Source organism: Oncorhynchus nerka, unplaced genomic scaffold (genome assembly GCF_034236695.1).
Source record: "Oncorhynchus nerka isolate Pitt River unplaced genomic scaffold, Oner_Uvic_2.0 unplaced_scaffold_19___fragment_2___debris, whole genome shotgun sequence".
Classification (NCBI taxonomy): Eukaryota; Metazoa; Chordata; class Actinopteri; order Salmoniformes; family Salmonidae; genus Oncorhynchus; species Oncorhynchus nerka.
The window spans coordinates 209,325-227,363 of NW_027040325.1; positions in this window are offsets into that span (position 1 = coordinate 209,325).

Here is an 18,039-nt window from a genome sequence, read left to right on the forward strand (position 1 = left end):
AAAAATTGTCTCAAGTCTTCATCAATCATGTCAGCTGCAACACTGTAAAAATAGTTTAATATCGTCCATAGTGCACCACTAGGTGGAATGGTTTAAATCGAGTTTCTAATTCACCCTTCCTTAAGCTCCACCCCCTTGGTTACTGTTGCTACCTATTTATTCAACCTGGACTCAGGGTTAGATGTAATATAGTAAATATAAATCCGCGACATTCCATTCAGCATGACATGTTACGTTTTGTATTGTATGCATTAGTGTGTGGATTTCCATCATCCATGTACGACATGTTATGAATTTCAATACGTATAATATGTTACGAATTCTGATTTGTTGTGGCTAATGTTAGCTAGGAAGTTTTGCTTCTAACGCTAAGGTTATCTAGGTGGAAAACGTTAGGGTTAGGGTTTAAGGTTAGGGTTAGAGGAAGGGTTAGCTAACATGCTAAGTAGTTGCAACGTTGCTAATTAGCTAAAATGCTATAGTTGTCCGTGATGATTCGAAAACGCAACCTTTGGATCGCTAGATAGTTGGGTGTATATAACGTTCACTTTATGCACCTACCCATCCACACTGACCACTCTGCTTTTGCTTTTGTCTTAAGTAACTTTCTATCCTATGTAACCATACAAAATGTAACATATCATACTCAATTCAGTGTCCCAGATTTGTGTTTACTATAGTACGTCTAGTGTATGAGGCGAGGTAGATTCAGGTTTTGCTATTGCCTTCATTGGATTCCGCACATTTAAAATGGGAGCCTGTCCAAGGCATCAGACTCGAGCTAGGTTGAAATCCACAAGAGTGCAGCGGCCATTTAATCATCTAGGTGTAAGACCCTTGACAGGAAAACATCTACAGTTTTAAAAAAATTCCCTCAGCAGCTACTCCAAAAGTGCTGTGCAAAGTCAGTACAACATTTAACTGGTGACATGTATTTTGGAGACCTTACACTTAAGGACCACACACACCAAACTGAATGTTGATCTGCTGTTCATCTGCGATTTGACGGTGTGCTGGCAAATTGTTCACCATTTTCATATATGCCTGCATTCATAAAGCCATTATAACACCTACATAAGATATTATAACATCATACACAGTGATAAACTGTAAGTATCTCTTTGTGTCACGCCTGCTCCCACTGCACACCTGTCACACCTAATGCACTACAGAGTGTAGTGTGTATGGCCCAGTACATGGGGCCAAGCTTCCTGACATCCAGGACCTACAGTATATACAAGGCGGTGTCAGAGGAAGGCAAGCAGTGCAGGAAAGCCAAGTCTAGGACCAAAAGGCTCCTTAACAGCTTCTACCCCCAAGCCATAAGACTGCTGAACAATTTTCCTTTGTTTTTACACTGCTGCTACTCACTGTTTATTATCTATGCATAGTGACTACAAATTACCTTGACTAACCTGTACCCCTGCACATTGACTCAGTACTGTTACCCCCTCTATATAGCCTCGTTATTGTTATGTAATTTAATTGTGTTACTTGTTTATTTATTTTTAAATCACTTTTGTTTATTTAGTAAATATTTTCTTACCTCTATTTCTTGAACTGCATTGTTGGTTAAGGACTTGTAAATAAGCATTTCAAGGTCTACACATGTTGTATTCGGCGCATGTGACAAATTATTTGATTTGATTCGAGTGGCCAGACGGAAGTCAATTCTCAGTTAAGGGCACCTGAAGATTCTGAGACCATAAGAAACAAGATTCTCTGGTCTGATGTAGCCAAGATTGAACTCTTTGGCCTGAATGCCAAGCGTCACGTCTGGAGGAAACCTGGCACCCTCTCTACGGTGAAGCATGGTGGTGCATGTTTTTCAGCGGCAGGGACTGGAAGACTAGTCAGGATCGAGGCAAAGATGAACGGAGCAAAGTACAGAGAGATCCTTGATGGAAACCTGCTCCAGAGCGCTCAGACTGGGGCGATGGTTCACCTTCCAACAGGACAACGACCCTAAGCACACAGCCAAGACAACGCAGGAGTGGCTTCAGGACAAGTCTCTGGATGTTCTTGAGTGGCCCAGCTAGAGCCCTGGCTTGAACCTGATTGAACATCTCTGGAGACCTTGAAAATAGCTATGCAGCAAAGCTCCCCATCCAACCTGACAGAGTTGGAGAGGATCTGCAAAGAAGAATGGGAGAAACTCCACAAATACAGGTGTGCCAAGCTTGTAGCGGCATACCCAAGAAGACTCAAGGCTGTAATCGCTGCCAAAGGTGCTTCAACAAAGTACTGAGTAAAGGATCTGAATAAGTATGTAAATGTGATATTTCCGTTTTTAGATATTTTTTGAATAAAGTTTTTGCTAGCAAAAAAAACCTTTCAAACTGTTTTTGCTTTGTCATTATGGGGTATTGTGTGTAGATTGATCAATGTGGAAAAAGTCAAGGGGTCTGAATACTTTCCGAAGGCACTGTATATATATTTCCTGAGTTTTCTTATATCTTCTAGATTTAGGACAGACACTTCAGAACCTTGTTTTATATTATAGATTTTTTCCTTTTTTCATTTTTTTCCATTTATGAATGTGTTATTCAATTACTTTCTATGGGCTACAGTAGTACAGTTCAAAATCAATATTTGATCAAATAATTTTGTAATGTTTTTGGGTATACCTCAAGGGGTCCTAAAATTCCAAATCAAATAGCTAAATTATCCATAGTATCCATCTTAAAACAATTCCATATGTCATCTTAGCGTCGCCCCTCCCCACAAGGTTTTAGATTCTAAAGAATTAACAGGTGACATCAATAAGGGATCATAGCTTTCAGCTGGTCATTCTGTCATGGAAAGAGCAGGTGTTCCTAATGTTTTGTACACTCCATGTATATTACAAAGCTTGTTGTAATTACATATTTCACAAGTCTGGAAGAGTATAGTGATTTACGTAACAGGATCAATTTCCAGTTGACTGGGAGAGAACGGCCTCTGTCATTTTATGCCTGTGTGTATTCTGACATAAGACCAAGTTAGCCAAGTTGTCTGAAAAGGCTGCTTTTTATTCATTGTTTTTCATTGCAAAGACACAGCATTGCCAAGGCCTTCCATCACCTTTAGGGTACGCGGGGTAAGGAACGACATTCTGAAAACCACAGTCGTGGCACTAAGAACCAGGTTCATCTCTGCATGAAGAGCATTGAAAGGGCATTGAAAGGCATCTGAAACTCAAGCAAATTATCAGCAGTAGCTAATACAATGGGAATCCATTCATTCTACCTCTCCTCTCCTGAAACTGGCAGCCTCGAGCACCTGCCCACATGAGGGTTATGATACTTAAAATAGAAGAGTGGGGGAAATGGGAGGGAGGGACGGGAGGGATGGGGGGTAGCATTTGCTTTACCTTGAGAGGAACTCCTGAACAGTTGCAGAGTGGTGTAGCGGGGGGAAACTGTGTGATCACATACAGCCCATGGAACAAGGAAGGATCCCTTTCATCTGACTCACGGGGGCAGTGCAGGCAGAAACAGCAATTGGGAGCCCACTGGCAGCAGGACAGATTTGACTGCTTCATCAAATTACAACAATGGCCCCACGAGTGTAGTTAAGAGGAGAGCAGAAGAGAGCCGAGGCCCTGGGTTCTATGAATAGCTTCAAGCATGCAAGGAGAGGGACCGTGGCTCTGCTATTGTTTTTGGTGCAGCAGCAGATTGTGGTATTACAAGCTGACATCATGTTGATGCATTCCCCAAACAACCATGTGTCAATGCACCATCGACAGTGAGTCTGGATGGAAAATAGCACAGTAGTCTTGTTCCAATGAATGATGCTATAGCTGCCTCTTAAAAGGATTCATCGACAGAAACGAATGAACATTATTAGGATTAGGACAATGTAGTTGACCTTGATTGGAATTGGAAAACATGTTTTTCATATTGGCAGATTAGACTGAGCATTTCATATTACTATCATGGTTAACATCAGAAGTGTGTGCACACCAACATGGGTTTGGAAACCCCCCAAAGTCTAAATAGGCACGCAAAACACACACATGCACCATAGGATGGCAATTACCCCATAATTAATTACATCTGAAGCGTAAATTAACCAAAATATCCACAGTGGGTGGTTGTATCGCCGCGATTCATAAGCAGCCTTCTTTTTTTTTACATTACCCTAAGTAGATAAGGAAGAGAGCGGGTCATGAGGTTTCTTTCTCTCGTATTTTGAGGGGTACGGCAAAACAAGGGCAGGAAAATAGTCCTTCACTGCCTTCCCACTTCGATTAATACGAGCATTGCCACTTTAAGGGAGTCTGACCCAGAATAATCACTGTTTTTAAGACGAGGTCAGTGGAGATGCACTTTAAAGCCCGAATAGCCTTAAGCAACCGTGCTCCAAACGACTGAAATAAACGACTGACCACTATGAAAAAAATATATAGAAAAACAAGGAAATTACAGAGAGATTACAAAAAGTCAAATTTCTGTTCCCCTATGACGTCTTTGCACATTGCACCGACATCAACCCCCACTGCAATGTAGTGAAGTGAATGAGTCTCCATGGCTGATTTCTCTATCGCTACTTCTATCAGAACCTTGAAACAGCCAAGTGATTAATAACTTTCTCAAAAAATCCAGTGGTTTCATACTGTTTTGAGTTTCTTTGAAGGGCTGGTGCTCAAGATGTAGGTTTAGGAATGGGGTGGGGTGGCAGATGATGTGATCCTTCCTTGCCAAGAACTCACATCAACAAATGAGATACAATCTCCACCATCTCCACTTTAGAACACAGGTATCATTAGGGAAACGAGAGCTATATTACAGCGCTTAAGACTGGGGCTTGGAGATGGTTAGGATGGAATTATTAGAGCACTTATGAAGATCTACTGCACCATTCTCCTCTTAATTACTTTCTTATCCTCAGTCACCCTGGTCAGGGATGGTTAACATGACATTCAAGGGAAATGCTGATTCTGCAGATGATCAATGAATCACTGGTAAATTGTTATTCTACAGATAGTTAGAGTGAGACTAACAGTTAGCTCACTGGAGAGAATGATGGGGAGAACGTTAATTGGCAATGGCATCTTCTTCCCCTGAATTAAGCTTGATGGAACGACGCTATAGTACACTGTAATGCAAGTGTCTCTCAAGAGCTGAATTGATGTTAATCTCCAATGTTACTTAGAACGGAACGCGTACAATTAAGTTCATCATCCGTGATGTTGGTAAAACACCAGCTATCATTTTCCGGAGATATATAGACATTTACAATAGCCGGACTTCACAGAAAATGGTGTAATTGAAATGAAAAATATGGCAGCCCGTCTTTCAGTCCAAGAAACTCAATGAATTACTAACGATAAGGCAAATTGAATATGTCAGGGTGTATACAAAATACTGACAGGGATTCGGAGGGACCCTGATGAATGCTGCCGCATTGGGAATTCATGAATGATGAGGATACATGGCTGCTTCTTTTATTACATTAACCACTCCCCCAGTTTATCTAGCTACAGCACTACAGTCCTCCAGACAAAATCTCTTCCTTCATTGAATGTGCCCTATTCTAACACGAGTAGAAGAGGAAAAAACGTGTTATTCTTTCATACAGTCATCACAAAAAAAGGTTAGGCCTATTTTATCACACTGTCAGATATTGCACAGTCACAGACAATAAGTAAATGCGGTGCCAGTAGTCTCGGGATACAGAATGAGGAAATACAAGATATAAAGTGCCTCATTCCATATTAGCTTGCATTCTATCCAATACTACCATTGGCACTGAATCTATTATCAAAGCCTGGAAAACATGAGTGTTCTTTTGAGACATCAATGCATTACTTATCTCCTACATATAATCCCTGAGTAAATGTCACATTGTGGCAGTGCTTCAAATTAGGGCCATTAGCAAATTTGTCTATAGTTATTTTAATCCTTTATTGCCTCTGTTGTTTCCCTTTTTTCCAATAACTGTCTTAGCATCTGGACCAGAGATAGAACGGGCCTTGGCCCCCGTTAAGAGTAGCAGTGTTGTGGAGGGGGGATTCAGGGGGAAGATGGGCGATTGGGGGTGTTCTGGAGAAGAGAAAAGCATCATCCTCTGGCAGGCTTTAGATAAGTGGCTAAATGGTTGCGATAATCAGCCCATCATAAGATAATTGTTGAAAATGTTTGGAAGTGTGCGTAGAATTTTTTGAATTTTATAATTGATAATATATATATTGATATATTAATTGATAATATTCTCTAAGCTTCTGTTTAAAACATTATATGCTAAACTTAAACCATGGAGACTAGATTGAGTATACTGGTGATATTGTCATACTGGAGATATTGCTCATTTAAGTCTAATATTTAGACTTATTTTTAGTACTACATTGTTTTTTTGTGTTTTTTACCCCTTTTTCTCCCAATTTCCAATTGTTTAGTAGCTACTATCTTGTCTCATCGCTACAACTCCTGTACGGGCTCGGGAGAGACGAAGGTTGAAAGTCATGCGTCCTCAGATACACAACCCAATCAAGCTTCTTAACACAGCGACATCCAACCCAGAAGCCGCACCAATGTGTCAGAGGAAACACCGTGCACCCGGCAACCTTGGTTAGCGCACACCCGGCCCGCCACAGGAGTCGATGGTGCGCAATGAGACAAGGATTTCCCTACCGGCCAAACCCTCCCTAACCCAGACGACAATAGGCCAATTGTGCATCACCCCACGGACCTCCCGGTCGCAGCCGGTTACAACAGAGCCTGGGCGCGAACCCAGAGTCTCTGGTGGCACAGCTGGCGCTGCAGTAGAGCGCCCTTAACCACTGCGCCACCCAGGAGGACTGTACTACATTGTTAAAGGAATTTCACTGTACTTGTGCATGTGACATTAAAGAAATTGTCTGAGGATGGTCCTCTACCATCTGACATGAAAAGAAAAGGGGACAGTTTGATAAAAAGCTTTAAATAAAGGTTAACTAAAACACAGGGCCCTAGTTCATGACACTTGGAAAATGTATCACTTTTGTCACTTGTTCATCAACAGAAAAGTAACAGCAAAATACTGTTTTTTGGTAGGCCTAGTGGCTTGTGCTTGCTCAAGAAATCCCATTTTGTGAATATTGATAGCGGTCTGTGTAGTTTCAATAAGTCTGTTTAAAATGGCAAGTCTTAGGAAAGGCTGAGAGCCCATTGAGCCTCCATTTGGAGCCTGTTGGGAGGCCTGTGTGCTCAACCTCTTAGAGTAAGCGTTAGAGCAAACACCACCCAGCATGTTCTCACATACACACACACTACAGTATACACACTCCTCCCATCGCAAGACATCATGAATCAAGCAGTGTTATTTGAGAAATAAGTATAAGCTGGAACTTTAATTGGAGTGTGCAGTTTCCAGCTTCTGGTCAGTGTGGAAACATTGGGTGGGATACATTTTTGTAGTCTAAAAAGCTCATTTCCTGCAATTCTACACATTTTGTCATGGCATGTACATTTGATATTTGAGTTAGCGTGACTAACAAAATCAATGGGGGACCCCTGAACGTCAGAACACTTGGAGGTCAGGACCCCTGGAGGTCAGGGCCCCTGGGCACGTGCCCTAAGTGCCCTGGTCAGTAATTTTGCCATGATTACTACAACTTTACTGTAAATAGCTGACTAGACTAAGGGCACTTTCACATATCCTCTTATGATCCGGATCCTGGAGAGCTTGGCACCCTGATCCACGCAATAAAGCATGTGTGAAACGCAAACGAACCCTGGCTGAAACTAATCCTGGACCTGCGTGAGTAGTGGGTCCAAGATCTAGGACCATAGAACCAGGTATTGTGACGCAGCAACGCGAGTCGTGTGGAACTTTTTTTGCCCATTGTAAACAAGATAGCTCGCTAACGTCATGTAAAATGTGTGTCTTGCTAATCATACCCTGAAACTGTTATTTTCAGATCTTGCAAAACGTATTTTGTAGAATTCTCACAAACACTACCGTAAACCAAACCAGGGTGCCGAATGTCATGTGAAAACGCCCTAATTTAACAATCAACTTTTTTTTAAACACAGAATTCAAAAACGTTACTTTTTTTTTGCCAAGTGTATGCAAAAGCCTTTATATATATTTCCACACTATGACGTTGCAATAATACTGTGAAATGGTGAAAAGAGCTGTTTGAAAAGACTGCCTGAAATTTCTGCCTGTTTTGGTGGGATGGAGTCTTGGCCGTCCATGGTGACATCACCATGCAGTAAATTAGTTAATAGACCAATAAGAAAGAGAGTTCCAAACCTCTCTGACAATATCAGCTAATTTTCTTGCTAAGAATACATTTTTGTTTATTTTTTCCCATTTTAATTGAAAACAACCACAGTAATATACATAATTGTCACCCATAAAGGATTTGATATTGAGATAAAACAGCTGCATTGGAATTTTAACTGACATGGGGTAATTGAGTGACCGTCTGTGACATATAACAAGAGGAAAACTGTTGATGCATAAACCAAGAGAGTGGTGCGGTCTGCCCAACGCATCATCAGGGGCACACTGCCTGCTCTCCAGGAACCTAAAGTGTGTGCAAATAAAGTAAGATTAGGGAGGTAAGGGAATAAATAGGCCATAGAGGTTAAATAATGACAATTTAGCAATTAAACACTGGAGTGATAGATGAGCAGAAGATGAATGTGCAAGTAGAGATACTGGTGTGCAAAGCAGAAAAAAACAATATGGGGATGAGGTAGTTGGGTGGGCTATTTACAGATGGGCTACAGACAGGTGCAATGATCTGTAAGCTGCTCTGAAAGCTGATGCTTAAAGTTAGTGAGAGAGATATGAGTCTCCAGCTTCAGTAATTTCTGCTATTTGTTCCATTCATTGGCAGCAGAAAACTGGAAGGAAAGACGGACAAAGCAGGAGCTGGCTTTGGGGGTGACCAGTGGAATATACCTGCTGGAGCGCGTGCTACGGTGGGGCTGCTATGGTGACCAGTGAGCTGAGATAAGGTCGGGCCTTTACCTAGCAAAGACTTATAGATGACCTGGAGCCAGGGGGTTTGGCGACGAATATGAAGTGAGGGCCAACGAGAGCATACAGGTCGCAGTGGTGGGTAGTATATGGGTCTTTGGTGTCAAACCGGATGACACTGTGATAGACTGCATACAATTTGCCGAGTAGAGTGTTGGAGGCTATTTTGTAAATGACATCGCCGAAGTCAAGGATCGGTAGGATAGTCAGTTTTACGAGGGTATGTTTGGCAGCATGAGTGAAGGAGGCTTTGTTGTGAAATAGGAAGCTGATTCTAGACTTAATTTTGGATTGGAGATGCTTGATGTGAGTCTGGAAGGAGAGTTTACAGTCTAACCAGACACCTAGGTATTTGTAGACGAAACAGTCCCGTAACGTGAACACTAAACACTGGAACAGGAACAATCACCCACAAAATACCCAAAGAATATGGCTGTCTAAATATGGTTCCCAATCAGAGACAACGATAGACAGCTGCCCCCCCCCCAAAGGTGCGGACTCCCGGCCGCACACCTAACACTATATGGGAGGGTCTGGGTGGGCATAAATCCGAGGTGGCGGTTCTGGCTCGGGACGTGGACCCCGCTCCACTTCACCCTTACTTAAAGTCTCTGGAGCGGGAACCCTCACCGCCGATCACGGACTAGAGGTCGCCACTGGACTGATGGTCGAGTCTGGAGTGAGTTGCGCCTCTGGATTGGAGGGAGACTCTGGCGAATCCGGACTGGAGGGAGGCTCTGGCGGATCCGGACTGGAGGGAGACTCTGGCGGATCCGGACTGCGACCCGTCATGGTAGGTTCCGGTCTGCGGCCCGTCGTAGGAGGTTCCGGTCTGCGGCCCGTCGTAGGAGGTTCCGGTCTGCGGCCCATCGTAGGAGGATCCGGTCTGCGGCCCGTCGCAGGAGGTTCCGGTCTGCGGCCTGTCGTAGGAGGTTCCGGTCTGCGGACTATCGCCGGCCGCTCTGGACTGGGTACTGTTGCCGGACGCTCTGGACTGGGTACTGTTGCCGGACACTCTGGACTGGGTACTGTTGCCGGACGTTCTGGACTGGCGAGGCGCACTGTAGGCCTGGTCAATGGTGCCGGCACTGGTGGTACCGGTCTGGGGACACGCACCTCAGGGCGAGTGCGAGGAGCAGGAACAGGGAGTACTGGACCCTGGAGGCGCACTGGTGGCCTGGTGCGTGGTGCCGGCACTGGTGGTACTGGGCCGAGGACACGCACCTCAGGGTGAGTGCGGGGAGGAGGAACAGGGCATACTGGACTGCCGAGGCGCACTATAGGCCTGGTGCATGGTGCCGGCACTGGTGATACCGGTCTGGGGACACGCACCTCAGGGCGAGTGCGAGGAGCAGGAACAGAGAGTACTGGACCCTGGAGGCGCACTGGTGGCCTGGTGCGTGGTGCCGGCACTGGTGGTACTGGGCCGAGGACACGCACGTCAGGGCGAGTGCGGGGAGGAGGACAGGGCGTACAGGACTGCCGAGGCGCACTATAGGCCTGGTGTGTGGTGCCGGCACTGGTGGTACCGGGCTGGAGACACGCACCTCAGGGCAAGAGCGGGGAGGAGGAACAGGATGTACTGGGCTGTGGAGGTGTACTGGAGGTCTGGTGCGTGGTGTTGGCACTGGTGGTACTGGATAGACCGGACCGTGAAGATGCACTGGAGGTCTCGAGCTAATGGCCTGCACAACCCGTGCTGGCTGGATGGTGACTCTAGCCCGGCACGTGCGGGGCGCAGGCACAGGACGCACTTGGCTGTGCAGACATACGGGAGACACAGTGCGCAACACCGGCGCAGGATATCCTGGCCCGAGGAGACCCACTGGCTGTCTGAAGAGCAGGGCTGGCAACATCTGCCCTGGCTGGATCCTCACCCTAGCCCGGCAGATGCGGGGAGCTGGGATGTAGCGCACCGGGCTAAGCACGCGTACTGGAGACACCGTGCGTTCTACCGCATAACACGGTGCCTGACCAGTACGACGCTCTCTCTCTCCACAGTAAGCACGGGGAATTGGCTCAGGTCTCCTACCTGACTTAGCCACCCTCCCCGTGTGCCTCCCCAAAAAACATTTTTGGGGCTGTCTCTCGGGCTTCCAGCCGTGCTGCCGTGCTGCCTCTTCATACCGCCGCCTCTCCGCTTTGGCTGCCTCCAGCTCTGCCTTGGGGCGGCGATATTCCCCCGGCTGCGTCCAGGGTCCTTCTCCATCCAGTATCTCCTCCCAAGTCCAATAGTCCTGACTGCGCTGCTCCTCTTGCTGCTGCCAGTTACCATGCTGCTTGGTCTTTTGGTGGTGGGTGATTCTGTAACGATTGTCTTCGGGTGAAAGAGAGGAGGACCAAGATGCAACTAAGGTCAGGGTGTGACATGAACGCTGAGCTGTAGTCATTGACTAGAATTCCCACGTCGGTACAGTTGAAGTCAGAAGTTTACATACACCTTAGCTAAATACATTTAAACTCAGTTTTTCACAATTCCTGACATTTAATCCGAGTAAAAAGTCCCTGTCTTAGGTCAGTTAGGATCACCACTTTATTTTAAGATTGTGAAATGTCAGAATAATAGTAGAGAGAATGATTTATTTCAGCTTTTATTTCTTTCATCACATTCCCAGTGGATCAGAAGTTTACATACACTCAATTAGTATTTGGTAGCATTGCCTTGAAATTGTTTAACTTGGGTCAAATGTTTCAGGTAGCCTTCCACAAGCTTCCCACAATAAGTTGGGTGAATTTTGGCCCATTCCACCTGACAGAGCTGGTGTAACTGAGTCAGGTTTGTAGGCCTCCTTGCTCGCATATGCTTTTTCAGTTCTGCCCAAACATGTTCTATGGGATTGAGGTCAGGGCTTTGTGATGGCCACTCCAATACCTTGACTTTTTTGTCCTTAAGCCATTTTGCCACAACTTTGGAAGTATTCTTGGGGTCATTGTCCATTTGGAAGACCCATTTGCAACCACGGTTGGGATGGTGTTCTTCGGCTTGCAAGTCTCCTTCTTTTTCCTCCAAACATAACAATGGTCATTATGGCCAAACAGTTCTATTTTTGTTTCATCAGACCAGAGGACATTTCTCCAAAAAGTACGATCTTTGTCCCCATGTGCAGTTGCAAACTGTAGTCTGGCTTTTTTACAGCGTTTTTGGAGCAGTGGCTTCTTCTTTGTTGAGTGGCCTTTCAGGTTATGTTGATATAGGACTTGTTTTTACTGTGGATATAGATACTTTTGGACCTGTTTCCTCCAGCATCTTCACAAGGTCCTTTGCTGTTGTTCTGGGATTGATTTGCACTTTTCACACCAAAGTACGTTCATCTCTAGGAGACAGAATGCATCTCCTCCCTGAGCTGTATGACGGCTGAGTGGTCCCATGGTGTTTATACTTACGTACTATTGTTTGTACAGATGAACGTGGTACGTTCAGGCGTTTGGAAATTGCTCCAAAGGATGAAGCAGACTTGTGGAGGTCTACACTTTTTCCTGAGGTCTTGGCTGATTTCTTATGATTTTCCCATGATGTCAAGCAAAGAGGCACTGGGTTTGAAGGTATGCCTTGAAATACATCCACAGGTTTACCTCCAATGGACTCAAATTATGTCAATTAGCCTATCAGAAACTTCTAAAGCCATGACATCATTTTCTGGAATTTTCCAAGCTGTTTAAAGGCACAGTAAACTCAGTGTACGTAAACGTCTGACCCACTGGAATTGTGATACAGTGAATTATAAGTGAAATAATCTGTCTGTAAACAATATTTGGAAAAATTACTTGTGTCATGCACAAAGTAGATGTCCTAACCGACTTGCCAAAACTATAGTTTGTTAACAAGAAATGTGTGAAGTGGTTGAAAAATGAGTTTTAATGACTCTAACCTAAGTGTAGGTAAACTTCCGACAACGAACCTACGAACCTGGGAACTAGCCCAGCGTCATGGTTTCTCAGTAGAAATCCACTATTTCAGAGTAAATTGCTCTCGCGAAGGTTCTGCTGATTTATGGATTGCCTCAGTGCAGGCCTCTAGGTGGTAAATATTTTACAAAATATATCAAGTGTTTCAATACAATGCTTGAGGTTCTCACATGAAAAGCTGTAAAAAGTCAACCCTGCCATAGACACAGACACAGACACACACACACACACACACACACACACACACCATGCCTGTAAGGCAGAGCAGGCAGCAGCTGCTACCACGGGCGGATGAAGTAATGTTGCTTCTCCGCTAGTTGTGGGAACCTACGCCTGGAAAGACAAAAAATGTGGAGGATCCAAGATGCAACAGCCAAGGGCGCTTTGACGTTCCATTAATTAATCCCTCAGCACAACGTCCTCCACTACTGTGTACATGACCCACATGCTGAAAAAGATAAGCGGGGGATGAGGCTGCATGGCGAAAGGAGAGGGATGGGGGGAGGACCACCCCAAGCTTCCTGATTGGACTTATGGGACAATGTTAGAATCAACTCAGTTCTCATACTCAAGGTTTCCGCCTCCTATCCAGCCATCTCAATTACTGTGCCGTCTGACTGGATGGAACAGGGAAAAGGGAAACCATTCCCAGAAAATCCCTGTTGTTCATTTATGAAGTATTTTCGGAAAAACAGGCCGCTGAGAGACGACCTCCATGCCTGCATGCAGCAGGCCAGTTAGTGGAGGTGCCCTGACGGATAAATCTGATCCTTTGTAGAGGCAGTATTGATCCGACAAAAGCTCACTACATGAATCAAGTATGAGCTCCGCTGCTTCCTCTCCCAGGCTCGGTTCAGTGCGATGGATGTGCTTCAGTGAAATAATAGCACACATCCTCCTTCACATGCTCACACACTGGCAACTGTGGCAAGGCTTGGTTACAGCAGTGGTCATTAAAACCACTCACAAATTCACTATAAACCTCTTCTCTGCAGTTAGCATATTGTAGTTGGAATAGAGTATGTTTCAGTTGCATGGAATGGAGATAGGCCTATATTTCGGATAAGATTGAGAATATTTGTAGTTGACATGCATGGTGTTTAGTTCAATAAATTGATGGTCTGAAATATTCATTTTGATTCTAACTCTTATAAGTAAACCTTTGTCATGCACATAACATGTGTAATTTCTTCAGATGTTGGGCATATTTTACCATGACACAACAATGTAACAACATAACCTGGCTAATGTCTCAAAGTCTTGTTCTGTTGTGGTGGTATTTCAATTCCCTTAAAGAAAGGCGAGGCAACTTCCTGCCTACAGAAACCAACAACAACAAAATTCAAATCTGCCAAGACTGCCACTATTGGCTCTTCCCAACATGGGCATGCCTCAAGGTAGGGCCAAATTAGTGTCAGTCTTGAATCCTGGTGTTGTTGTTTCTGTAGGCAGGAAGTAACCCCGTTGTGAATGCTGATGTCATTATGCTGAGTCTAACTTTAACACCATTCAGGGAATCACAATTCTGACTTAGGTGCCCCACATTAACAGCCAGTGCTGTGCTACAGTAAGAGGTCTGATCAACTCCACTCTATGTTGTGGCAATTCTTAAGCTATACACAACGCACTAATGAGATTCAGAAGATCAGGCTGTGCGGTTTGGGCAAACTGAGATGTATACTGTTACGTCAGGTGTTAATAGCATGGTCCAAGTTGGCGGTTTGTGTTTTGTTGTCACTGCTGTGTGTCACAGGGACCAGCTCTCCTTCCCCTCCTGGGTTTAGCAGACTGCTGAGTGCAGGGTGTTTGTAAGCACGCACACACACGCACGCACGCAAGCACGCGCGCGCGCACGCACGCAAACACACACACACACACTTCTCCAGAGATGGGAAGCTCAGAGACGCAACACAGCCTCACACGACTTGTCTGAAGGTCCCTGGTACAGTTGAAAAAATATATGGAAGTATATATAGAGACTGTCAGTGCCAGAAATAAGGGGTTAAATACAAGTAAAAAAATATTTTAAAAATAAAGACAAATGTTTCCTGATCTTTCATATCTCTCTCAGATATAGGACAGACACTTCAGAACAAACTTCCTTTTCATTTTTTGGGGGGACTAACTGTTGTTTAATGTAGTAAATCTATTATTCATGTGTTTGTATGGACTAATAGCAATAAGGCCCAAAATATTTTGTCTTTTTTTCCCCTTTCTATCCTTCAAGGGGTCTTAAAATGTCAAATCAAATAGCAAAATGATCCTCAGTATGACCTTCTTAAAACGATTCACTATAGCTTGGTAGAACCCCCCCAAATGTTTAATGTGTAGGATCCATCTATAATTTTCAGTTTCACTTTTTATTAGTCGTATGTACGAGATACATCGTCATAAAATGCTTACTTTCAGGTTCCTTCTCGAGAATTCAACAACAATTAGAAATAAATCAAGTTGATTTTAGTTATCAAATGGTTATACATTCATTAACGAAGACACACACAAAAAATAGCACCCCTAAACCCCTCCCGAAGGATCCGGGCAGCCCTGCCAAGTCTTCCCCTCCAGCAACAGTAGCAGAGGCTGTCTGGTCTATCTAACTACTGCCAGGGCTCACCGTCGGGGACATCACATGTGTGACATCCATGAAAGGAGCTCAAGATAAGGCTCATTGATGCCAAGGAGGAGGAGAGCGGGAGGAATCCCTATTGGTTAAGATGAGCCATGCATGCTGACTGTATTATTCTAGACCATCACAATGAGAGGGAGAATGAAGATTATCTTTAACTATAACAAACCATTTGGGGCCACTTTTAAAAATATGAATATCTTGGGGCACTCCCACACACTATGCATATAGGTCCCAGGAGAAACCCCGGGGGGAAGGGATTCAAGGGAACAATGTCTACTTTGAGTTTATCTAATTTGAAACTGTTCACGATGAGTCAATCATCTATATTCCCATATTTAGTAGCAACTGGCTTTGGTATAAAATGTACAAATAGGTGACGTGCTGTCCTACCACATTCTCACTAGTCTGTGAAGAGGACAGATTAGATTAGAATAATGAGCAATATATTCGTGCTTGGTTAGTCAATACTGTGTTGATTGTTTTGTCGTTTCTAGACAGCCACATTTCCAGCCCAATGGAGGAACTTGTGCAGCAGGAGGTGTAAGAATTTGGTGTTACATTTGAAGAGCTTTTTTTCTAAAACCCTATAAATCCATTTTCAGAAATGTTGGTCAATTAGCTTTTGTTGTTTAAGGAATTTATGAAATAATTTGGTGTGTTTTTCACTATCTAATCATGGCATGGGGTTGTTCATTGACATCCATGTATTTGTTTGAAATCTATCACTTGATGGTTTCATTTCAGAGAGAAAAATAATCATGTTTTCTTGCAAAACGCTATATAACCACTTCACTCTCAGATAATGTAGTACTGCTATGTTTTAGCAAATGTAGCAAATAAAAAAAAATTATAAAGATTTGTGATGCCAAATTTAAAAAGAAAAATAAATGAATCAAAACAATAATATGAGATCTGTATGGAAAACATTTACATTTGAGTAATTTAGCAGATGCTCTTATCCAGAGTGACTTGCAGTTTGTGCATTCATCTTAAGATAGCCAGGTGAGACAACCACATATCACAGTCAAATATACAGTATGTGCGAACATTCCATTCCAGCTAAAGAATGGATGAATAGCGTTTTGCAACAACAACTACAAACCTTTTAATCAACACCTAAAATCTATTAATCAAAATTCTGAGAACACTAATATTTTACACACAGATGAAATCCCCCATAAGCCACATGTGTCAAACTCAATGCACAGAGGGCCAAGTCTCTGCGGGTTCTCACTCCTCCCTTGTACTTGATTGATGAATTAAGGTCACTAATGAGTAAGGAACTCCCCTCACCTGTTTGTTTAGGTCTTAATTGACAGAAAAATCAAAGTCCTGCAGACACTCAGCCTTCCGTGGAATGAGTTTGACACCCCTGCCATAAGCTATACTTTCTGGTGAAAAAACACAAAAGTGAAATATTGGTGTATATAGTGATTTGGAAATAAGCTCTTCATTTGTAATCATCAAAGTATTATTCAATTAAACCCTGTGCTTGTATGTTCATTTAAGCCAATTAAACTGTAATTTCATTGATAAAAAAATGATATATACAAAAATAAGCTTCCAGTTGATGAGGTTGTTTGAACAAGGTCCAAAATGTCTCATTTCCATTCTACAAACAACAGATGTTAGCAGACACATTACTGTAGCTACTACACTATTTATGTTGCCTGTAGTATTTGACTATTACAGCAACACAAGGTGGTATTAAATCTTCATAGGTTAAGATCAACAGCTTCTTATGCACTTTACTAGCCTAAACACACACACACACACACACACGCACACACATGGTAACACGCATAATGATATAATCACATGTTAGAATTAGGGAGACCAAATTGTTGTGGCTTTCCTCTAGGATCAACATAACCAGAGTGATAACACTGAACAGTAATAACACAATAATAGAATCTCAATATGGAATGCTGCGTCTGAAAATTCTCAGAATTGTTTGAATAATATTTCAGCCTGATAAAACCAACTCCTATATAAAGGTCATTAATGGCATTTTAAAGCAGGCCAGGAAAATGTGGTGGGTGTGTGTTGTGGGACTCGATCTCTAGCTCTCTAGCTGTGATGTCACTGACCTGACCAATCATTTTATAGGCGTTCTGCCTTTTCATTTCTAAATCTTCCAAAGCAATGATTGCTCTGTCCACAATTATTATCGTTTGACTGTGAAGTCAACCCTCAACATTATCCATAATGTCTAACTAACATTGTTTCAGTGGAAAATAAATAAATGTCTAGTGATTAAAAACACAATTCAGCATGAAATCCTATTCCAATTGAGTCCCTCCCATTCTGCATTCAGTGAATCACCTGAAAAGCTTGTTCACTCCCATACTATTACTTTCCTAATTAAAGATTCCTTCTGAATAAAAAACGAATAAAACGCCTCTCTTCTACCTCTCACAGGGGGAACCTGTCTCAACCAACCAGCCTCATCCTATCTGAACACCACAGAAGTCAATATGCATCACTGGTTGTGTGGCTCTAATGGTGTGATGTTGAGTTCATGTAGAGTTGATGTTAAGTTGATG